At 40.1% G+C, this 10,807-nt stretch overlaps 1 protein-coding gene across 1 annotated transcript in view; it reads right to left on the bottom strand.

Annotated features, from left to right (window-relative positions):
* Positions 1–10,807, bottom strand: part of TMEM47 (transmembrane protein 47) — a 134,677-nt gene that overhangs the window by 25,645 nt on the left and 98,225 nt on the right. The window lies entirely within an intron of this gene.

Genomic DNA, 10,807 nt, shown 5'->3' with positions numbered 1-10,807 from the left:
GTGCAGCAGCTCCCCCTAGGCGGCCCCAGCTCCACGCCGCCCGGCCCGTCTCGATTCGACCCGGCCGAACCCTCCCGCCGCGCTCCGCCCCCTGCCCGCCCTCTGCGGGGGGATGGCGCGCTGCCCGGCCCGCTACGGGTGAGGCCTTGGGGCTGAAGTTTGGAGAACGTTCTCAGCCGAGTTTAGGCGGGAGGACCGCGTGAGGACCGCCTGAGAACCTAGGAGCCAGGGGACATCCAGCTCCAGCTCAAGTGTGGGGTTGGCAGTGCCTGAGCTTGGTTCCTTGTCTGAAATGACCATTAAATTGCAAGTTATCAGTATAAAGAAAAAGAAAAAAAAAATCACCTTTTCATGGTTTGCATGTGGACATGCTGGTAATTCCCACTCCCATTGGCTGTGTTTCAGATCCCAAATTAAATCTTGAGAAAGGATGGGATGCCCAGCCTTCATTTCATCTCTGTTTATTTTGTGTAATTATCATTACAGCACTGAGAATGCCAGAGGTGAGTATTTAGGTTAGTTATTAAACACAGGTACTGCTGTAACTCACTGTCTAAAGCAGCTCTGCCCTCATGACATAGGAACACACACACAAGGTATTCTATAATGTCCATTAAAGAGTACTGAAGAAGATTAATCCCCTCTAGATCTGAAGGAGAGCACTGTGACTTCAGCCTTCAGAGTTAAGGCACAAATATAAAAATGAGAAGGGGGAAATCAAGCCCGGAAAGCCACCATCTGGTGTATAAATCAATCAACAAATAGACTTCTCCAGAAATACAAATTACTATATCTCTGTTAATATTATTTAGCTCTTTTTTTTTTTTCTTCCCTCCCTCTCCCTCTCTCTCCCCCACTTCAATTTTCTTTCAGAGGTCCTGATCTGTTTTAACTACAGGAATATTCTCAATAATTTCAAAAGGTACAAGTCTAAATCTTAATGGTTTAGACAACTTCTTCACTCTGTTTCATTCCTTTTGTAGTCCTTTAAAGCAGAAATAAGAAGAATGAATATTGTTCGTATTGCAGACTCCTGAAGATGACCAGCTTTGCTATTACAGCTGTTTACAGGAAAGTAAGAGGCGTGATTCTGATTTCTCAGTTAGACTGCAGTAGGTAACACAGGTTTTGCAATATTTCTCCTTTTTGTTTAGATGCCTCCTCTGTTAAAAACAGCCACCAAAGCTCAGTGCTTGATTCCAGAGTAGGTGCATTGGGATGCATGGACAATGCTAGCAGCAGTTGAGTGTGTGTCTACACCATAAGCATTTGTGAAGTAGCCATTCCATAACTAATCCTGAAGGAGAAATGCTTTTCCCTGATCTGCTACTGCTAAGATTTGAAAGGAAATGAAATCAGTGTTTTTATTTTCTGAAATAGCTTGAGTAAATATGTAGCAGACATTAACACGTTAGCCAACTACTTTGTTTAAATCATGTTTCTATTAGCTCTCAATTATAGAATGTTAAGTATTTGGAGAACATAGCAAATATAATTAAAATAAAGGGAAAGGGTTTAAAATTTGATAAAAAGGAGAGTTGTACCAAGCTAAGCACACCATCTCAAAACCGTCTGAAATGTAGAATCATGGTTCTATCCTAATGCTTCATAAAAAGGAGAAAATACCAACAGCTGAAATATGGAAACAGAAATAGCACTGGTATCTATAGTTAATGTTCCCAGCACTTTCTGTACAAGACCCAATTTGTTTTTACTTAATTAAACCCTCGCTGCTAGGGCTGAAGTTGCCTCTGCAAGACATCTGCCTCAGGTTGATTTTAAGTTCTAGATGAAGTTCAGTCATAGGGAGGCTGACAAATATATGTATTCACTGTGTATGAAAAAGAAAAAATAATAATAATAATTAAAAAAAAAGACTTCAATAAATTTCTTACTGAGAAAAAGAAAGCTGACATACCACCCCAAAACACAAAAACAACCACAACCAACATGCCATGCACACTGCACTCTGTTGAAAGCTGCTATGTCTGAATGAGTTCTGTATCAGCAATTGAATTCTGTGTTATGCTCCAGCCTGGGCATTTGAAGTTGTGAAGGGTCTGTAGCACAAGTCTTACGGAGGGTGGCTGAGGAAGCTGGGATTGTTCAGTCTGGAGAAGATGAAGCTCAGGGGAGACCTCATTGCTCTCTACAGCTGCCTGAAAGGAGGATCTGGTGAGATGGGGATTGGCTGCTTCTTCCAGGTAACATCAACAAGATGAGAGGAAAAGGCCTCAAACTGTGCCAGAGGAGGTTCTGGTTGGATATTAGGAAAAATCTCTTCTCAGAGTGGTGAAACAGTGGCAGAGGCTGCCCAGGGAGGTAGTGGAGTCACCGTCCCTGGAGGTGTTCAGGAGCCATGTGGATGTGGCACTGAGGGACATGGGCAGTGGGCATGGTGTGATGGGCTGGTAGTTGGGCTAGATGGTCTTAGAGGTCTTTTTTAACCTTAATGATTCTTGGAATATGAGAAAGAGCAGGAAAATTTCCTCAGCTCATAGATGTTCTGCTCGAGGAACAGCAGTGGGAACATAAGTGGTGGGAGTGCTTGGTCCTAAGGCACAGTGAGGTACCAAGGCTGAATTGGTGAAAAAAGGCAGCCTGGGCTTCACAGAGGGCTGTAAAGGAGGAGGCAGAGACAGCGTGAGAGTGTGAGCAAAGGTTAAGCGAACAGAGGCAAAATAGGAAAAGGCAGCATGGAGAAACTGAAATAGCACAGTTAGTAACAAAATAACAAGCGCCATTGCTTCGGAAATTTGTCTTTGAATTTCCGAGTACTGTGACTTCTTTTTTCCTTTGGTTAATGGGTATGAAATCAACTAGAAAATCTCTGCCCTGCCTTCCTGGGTGGTTGGCCTAAAGAAGAAACAGCTACTGAAACTATTATTTCAAGTGACAAAGGTCTCTTGTGTGTCACCATGATCGCCTAACTTTTGCTGAAGGCTAAGTTGTGGGTCAGTGTAATTTCACATAATGTGCACTGCAGAAATTACTCATTTCTGAAGCATCAGAATGACTTACCTGGATTGAGACTTGGAGCTCCTACTGATAAATGAAATCAGTTACAAGCATATGTTAAACATGTAAAATATTACAAACTTGTGACTATTCCCAAATATAAATTTCAAAGCACCCAAGTTTCTCTTACCATCAGTGAACAGTTCAGATAATTCTCAATAATTCTGTTCATGGAATTCCTCTTATAAAACCATCTCGAAATCTTTCAGAGATGTTCATTTATAGTTTATGAGAAAAACTCGTGTGCTCTTCTCACAAAGACTGTAGTAGCAGAATTAATAGTGCTGCATCATCAAAAAAAGTTAGTATGGAGGTAAAATGCAATAAAAACAATCACAAAGTTTCTAAGAGGTATTGACTACCTGCTTTACCTCTTTGGAGAGGCAAGGATCCTCTGCAAACACGGTGCATGCTCGTATACTAATTTAGTATGTCAACATTAACCTTTATGCAGTACCTATCTAGAAACAGATGAATTAAAGTCAGCTAAACCTTTTTGTTTCTAAAAGATACACTTTGGGACAAAAGTACAAAAGTATTTTTGATACAATATGCTGTAGAATAATTCTGATTAATAGCATTTCCAACGTAGTTTTTTTTTAAGATACTTAAAAATGTTATAAAAGTAAACATTGTAGCAGCTTAGTTTCAGATTATACCTTGCTTTTCTCTGTGGGTTTGTTTGTTTGTTTGTTTGTTTGTTTTTCCTCCAGGTTGTCCTTTGACTATTTTCTCTTATTTTCTTTCCTACTTCCTATTTTTCTTTTGATGCTTTTTATATCTCTTGTAGACTCAATAACCTAGGCTGGAATGAGACCCTCAGAGGTCATCCAGCCCAACTTCAATACAGGTTTGATCAGATCAATCTGTCCAGAGCCATGTCCTCTTGAGGCATAAGCATTTCCAAGGGTGGAGATGCCACAACCTTCCTGGGACATAGCACAGTGATGTTTCAACACCCTACTAGTGAAAAGCTTTTACAAATATCTAATTATAATTTCTCGTGTTACATCCTTTTCCTGTTGCCTTTTGTCCTATCACCTCTTCTTCACAGAGTCTGAAACCATCATTTTGTGTCCACTGGTCAGGAAGCAATAAGTCTCCAAAACCCTCTTTTCTCTGAGCTGAACAAGCCCAGCTTCCAGCTTCTTCTTGTATACCATGTGCTCTGATCTTCCTCATTAACCTGTGCAGAACTAGCACCAGTACATCAATATCATTCTTGTACTGGAGAGCCAAAATTCTGGACAGATCATTACAGGTATGGCTTCACAAGTCACAGAGTCATACAGAATGGCTGAGGTAGGAAGGGATCTCTGGAGATCACCTAATTCAGCTCTTCTCAAGAAAGGAGACCCAGAACAGGTTGCATAGGAAAGCATCCAGGCAGGTTTTGAATATATCTGTAGAAGGAGACTCTAAAACAACTCTGGGCAACCCGTTTCAGTGCTCTGTCACTCTCACAGTAAAGTTTTTCCTTACAGTCAGAGAGAACTGCCTGTGTTTCAGTTTGTACACATTACTTTTTCTGGGCACCACTGAAAAGAACCTAGCCCTTTCCTCTTGACACCTTCCCCTTAAGATGGGGCATCCACAACCTTTCTGGGCAGCCTGATTCCCTTCTCATTCCTTTCCAGCCTGAACAGTCCCATCTTAGCCTTTCCTCAAACGGGCGATGTTCCAGACGCCCAGTGGTTTTTGTGGCCTTCCTTTGGACTCTCTCTAGCAGTTTCCTGTCTTTCTTGAACTGAAGAGCCCAGAACTGGACATACTCTTCAGACTTGTCATCAGCAGGGCAGAGCAGAGAAGGAGGATCACCTCCCTTTACCCTGCTCTTTTTAATGCTCCCCAAGATACCAGTTGTTTTCTTGGCAGCAAGGGCACACTTCTGGCTCATGGTTAGCTTGTTGTCCACCAGAACTTCAAGGTCCTTCACCACCGAGATAGTTTTCCACAGAGATGGGTCAGTCCCCAGCTTGTTCTCATGCATGGGGTTATCTGTATTTGTGTTCTAGACCCTAGACTCCATTCTGCCCAGGTCCACTGTGCAACAGAAGAAAGCCTTTAATTTCTTGTTAGTGGCTTAGTACTGGCTGTGCCACAGAGAGCACAAAGAGTTAATGAGGAAAAAAAAAAAAGAAGAGGGAAACTTTAAAAATATGGGAAAAAAATTGTCTTTGTAGGAGTGGAGAACAACATTATTTCCATACAAGAAAACAAAATGTTGTTTGAAGATTGTGACATGACATACCAAATGCAAAAGACAAGTAGAAGCTACTCTTTGCAACAGATAGTAGATTTACCAAGGGAAAATGAGTGAGTAAAGTAGTAACACAGAGAAAATTCAGTGCTTCTGATTTACTCAAATGTAAGAAGATGGGCAGAGTCACTTCAAATTTTAATATCCTTTTTGTTTCTGCAGAGGATGGGATTGTAAAAATGTTTATCTCCTGATATATCATCACCTCATATTGTCAAATGAGCTACTGTGAATCTTCCCAGACATCATCTCTGAGAAAGTGTATTTGTTCTGCCTGTTGATGCCCATTGGAATTTCTTTCACAATGTTTTGAATCTTTCCCCTAATCGTTGTCATTTGTACTCCTGACTGAGTGCATTTCCTCATTCATATATTTTAACACATCTCATATGCCTTCAAGCGTCAACAGAAATGCATTTTTCATTGGCTGGATTGATGTTGCTGTTTTTTCATTGCATTTCTAATGTGACATGCTTTTGGGATTTTTTTTTGTTTTTTTTTCATACTCTTCTCAAAATGGCAAGGTATTTAGAGAGAGCAAGCTGGTTCATTTTATTCTGCCGTATTAAGAGAATGTCTCTAACTGCAATGTTAGAGCAAATGTTAGGTCACTTGAAAGTAACACTTCATATTTATTACTATGAAAATTACAAAAGATACAAAGATATGTGTGATAGAGACTGTATGATAGAGACAATTCTCAGCTACAAAGCATTATTTTTCAACATAGTCACCACCACTAGCTATGCATTTTTGCCAGGGATGAACAAGAGCCGCTATGCCGCTCTCATGAATTCTGCACAGTTGCTGTCATCACCACTGAAATGCACCGCTCACTGCTTCACTGTGCTTACATCCACTGTTTGGTCTCCGTCAACGTCCAGCAAGCATCAGTGAATGTCAGTGGGTGCCATTTCTTCCACATGGAGGAATTCAATGACAGGCAGAAAGTGATGGCGCTGTTCAGCCCAGAGCAGAGAAGGGTATGGGAAGACCGTGATAGATTTCAGTATCTAAAAGGGGGCTATGAGAAAGAAGGGACAGACTTTTTTAGCAGCATCTGTTGTGATAGGATAAGGGAAAATTGTTTCAAATTAAAGGGGGGGAGATTTAGATTGGACATAAAGAAGAATTTTTTTTTTACAGTAAGGGTAGTGAAGCACTGGCACATGCTGCCCAGAGAGCTGGTGGATGCTCTGCCCTGGAGATATTCAAGGTCAGGCTGGTCAGGGCTCTGAGCAACCTAATCTAGTTATAGGTATAGGTTCATTGCAGAAGAGTTGGACTAGATGACTTTTGAGGGTCGCTTCCAACTCAAACAATTCTATGATTCTGTAATTCATATGCCATTGTGTCAGCCAGCCCCTCTGCTGCCATATGTTGCACAGCAACAAAATGTAATGGAGTATTGGTGGGAAGGTTCAACCCTTACTGTCATACCACCCAACATCCGTCTCTGATATCGTGGACCAACATCATAAAACAGGAGGCATTACTTTCGTAGCGGCTCTCATAATTAAAATTAATTGCAGAACTCTGCATTTAAAAATGGGATGTATGGGAATTTACAGAACACATCAAGTCAGGGTTTGAAATACGTCTGCACACATAGAATATTTTGTTCAGTTCAAAGGCCAACTAGAAGGCCTTAGCCAGAGCTTCTACACTATGGATGGTCAATAGTTCCCCTACCAGCAGGCAAGGCAGCTAATACAGGAAATATCACTGCAATTCCAGGAAAGTGGCTGCTTCCAGCACTCTCCTCCTGCAGGCTTTCACCTTCCTGTGGCCCATTTAGCACTGCAAACACCAGGACAAGGCAGTCACCAGGAGTAGTCCTGCAATTCCTTCATCCATGCCAGTCCTTTCCTCTCCTCACTTTTTCTGAGCTGACTTTAAGTAGAAATGCAGGTTAGGAAGGGTAGCTATTGCTTGTTGAGAGCAAAATGAGGCTAATTTTTTTCCCCATTTAATATTCCAGCAAGGTTATTTTATTATTATAGGGGAGCGTAGAGTTATATTCTTTTCACTGCTTTCATGCAAATTGTTCAGATCTTCCTCTTAAATAAAGAAACAAACAGTCTTCTGTGGTAGTTATTTATTTATTTTTAATACCTTGAGAATCAGTAACTGTTTAGACTCATCCTATTTCTTGTAATCTCCACTCCTATCAGATTAACTTCATGCAAGCTTAACATTTGGAAAAAAATATAAGCTTGAGGCCTAGCAGCTCCTTTTCCTCCCACTCCCTCCTCCACAGCGTACACTCACCACTTGTTTTTAGCCAAGAAGTGGTGCTCTACAGCTCCAGTTGCTATGTTGTTCGGATTAAGACTGCCAGCAAAAGATTTTCATCTGGCTTCTCTGTCATACAAGAAGTTGTAAAAATAAAAGTAAATGGAAATTTTTAGTCAGAAATACAGCCAAGAGAGGCTTGCAGTGAGCAATCTTAAGAACTTAAAATAGATTCTAAGGAGAATCAAATTGGGTAAGTTTTTGGAAGACTGAGAAAATCATGTATACTAATTAGGACATATGTTTAGGAGTTTTGTTCATCAAGGTCCTTCATTTTCATAAACTAACAATATAAACAAAATCAAGTTTCAAAACGACTTTAAAACTAGAAGAATAAGCTTAGGTGAGAAAAAAATTCTCATAGGAGGTGACACTTTCTTTCAATATGTGGATCACTCCACTGGGTGGTTAGGTAGATTGCTCAAACTGCTATTCCACTTTATCTGAGCAACGAAAATCCACTGTTAGCATCACTGAAAAAACAGTGATTCACCATTTTCTTGTCTGTTTACCACAGTCTTTATTTTTCCTTCACTGTCTGCCTTCATACTGAGAAATGTGGAGAATGAAGGAGGCCGTCATGGCTTATTGAGAGGTATGATGGTACTTGTTCATCTGAAAGAAAACATTAGTTATGGATCTGCCAAACAAAGAGCTGATGGAGAAAGCAAAATTAGCAGAAATAATAGTATAATAAAGATTAGCAAAATAAATTGTCATTCAAAAGACAAAAGTAGCTCACACCGATGTCTGGTGGGTTAAATCCACCTTCACCAGAGCACAAAGCATGTACCAGTCAATTATCGATTGAGAGAAAAGCCGTATGTCAAATACAGAACATGATAGATTGAAGAAAAATCACTTTGACTAGCATAAAAATTAAACCCAGCCCCAGATTCTTTACATATCCCAAACTCTTATTGATTTGAGTTGATGAATATGTTCGGAATGCAGACTAGGTACAGAACAAGCCCTGATAATAAATAGCCCATAACTTTCCTGCAGTATTTTTTAAATTTCCCATCTGCTTCAGCCATTTGTGGTTGATATTGCTTTTTTAAAATAAAAACAAACAAAAATCAAGTTCCTTTTCAGTTTTCAGTACACTTAGATCTTCTTCCCTTTTCCTTTAGCACTTACAGAAACAGTATATATTATCCCCACAGTATAATATTTTTCTGGTGCAACAGTTGGATGACAGCCAACTGCTGGCACCAGTGCTGCCGCTTGTGCCCTGCTGCTGAATCTTGGCTGTAGGCAGTGCATCCAGAGGCACACTGACAACAGATGTCCGCAGTGTGCTGCTCATTTTGAGATGAACCACTACAGATCTCTTGCATTGCGCATCCTTTCATCTCCAAAACATGGCTTAGGAACTGTCTTCCTGTTTTCAGTAAGATTCAGCTGTTTAAAGAGCTTCATCAGTGTGAAAAATGAAGGAACTGTTTCATAAATGAATACAGCTTAAGTGTGCATGAGAAAGCCAGGGAGACATATGCTGAGGCCTTTGCATGAAGACAGGTTGACAGAACAAGTCTGGAGCCTGAGGAGAATGGACTCCTTGGCTGTGTTGCATTCTACATCTAGCTCTCCAGAAATGCCATTTAGAATCCAAGAACTGATCAGAAGCAGTGGTACTATTTTGAAAACAAAGGAATTTCCAGAAAGAAGAATGTGAGGTGGGAGCTAGCTGGAAATGTTAGTTCCTCTCTTTAACTTATATGAAGTCCTATACCACCATCCTGCTTCATCCCTGAAACTGTGTGCCTAACGAAATTCTCTGTGTGAATGTCAATGATGTTGCAGTATTGTTGGGTCAGCCTCTCATTTATAGCCATTCACTCCACATTGTAGTAGTGTGGTAGTGTGTAATGATATGAAGGTATCCTAATACAATAGAAGATCATATCTGCCTGTTTTGTGCTTAATAGCACCAATTCCCACCCTGCAAGGAGCACTCACATACTTTCTCATGTGATGTACTTTGCTCATGTCTTCAATGCCCTGGCAGAGAGCAGGGCTGGAACCAGCCTCACTGGTTGCCACAAGGAAGATGGGAAAGAACAGAAACTTTTTGAGACTGCAGAATTTAGCTCAAGAAAAATACATGTGAATTTTAGAATGATGGAATCATAGAATTGCTCAGGTTGGAAAAGACCTTAAAGATCATCAAGTCCAACCACAACCTAACCATACTACCCTAACTCTAACAACCCTCCACTAAATCATGTCCCTGAGCATCACATCCAAGTGGTTTTTGAACATATCCAGGGATGCTAACTTCCTTTTGAAGCATTTACCCATAATTCTCCACTCCTCACTATTTTAAGTAAGTTATTAAATAGTGTCATCTGCAACCACCCAAAGTTTTAAATGTATGCACTTTATTTTTTTAAGTTTCAATTTTATGAAAATTGTGCGACAACCTTAAGGGTTGGGATCAAATCCAAATTGGCTCAGCCATCATTATTTTCAAACCTTGCTGAATTGTGTGACAACTTTAGCTTAACGCCAGTATTTCTGTTTAACACATAAGCATCAGATGGTGCTGTGTGTGAACAAGCATACGTGGACATAATAAACTAACATCTCCATATTGATTTGGAATGATTCCATGTCCCTGGCTTCACAACTAGGCAAATTAAGGTTTGTGATTCTGAATTTGTCTCCTTTTCCCACTCTGAACAAGAAGTAAGAACGTGATTTTCAAAATGTAGCAATCAAAAAGTGTTGTTTTCTTTCTCAAATTGATTTCTTAATTAAAATTAATGAACTCTGTGGGAAGAATGTTGTCTCCCATTGTGGAAAATAGACAAAAGATTGTTGTGAGGATTAGAAATAGCCATGCAACTTGGAGACAGCAATTTCTGTCAAATATTCAATGTTCTTCCTCTCTCAAAACCGTTTGGAAATTATGATTCTGACTTCCACTCTATACTTTGGTTTATTTTTTGTATGAATGAGCCTTATGCTTTTTTTAATCTCTTTTGGTGGCTGTTATATTTGCATTTGGAATTTTTAAATATAATACATAAATATATATTTTAAATATAATACATAGCAGGAATTCAATGAGTTTTTAGACAATTCCTGGACGGGGCTGATCTTTCCTACCTGAGAGTTTGGGAGCTTTGCCTTTCCTTCCTTCAGAGCTGTGTGCCTTATCTGCAGAAAGAATACAGAGAAAAAAGAAAGGAAAGGAAAGGAAAGGAAAGGAAAGGAAAGGAAAGGAAA

Source organism: Meleagris gallopavo, chromosome 1 (genome assembly GCF_000146605.3).
Source record: "Meleagris gallopavo isolate NT-WF06-2002-E0010 breed Aviagen turkey brand Nicholas breeding stock chromosome 1, Turkey_5.1, whole genome shotgun sequence".
Taxonomy (NCBI): domain Eukaryota; kingdom Metazoa; phylum Chordata; class Aves; order Galliformes; family Phasianidae; genus Meleagris; species Meleagris gallopavo.
The sequence above is the reverse complement of the archived record's forward strand: the minus strand, read 5'-3'. Positions and strand labels throughout refer to the sequence as shown.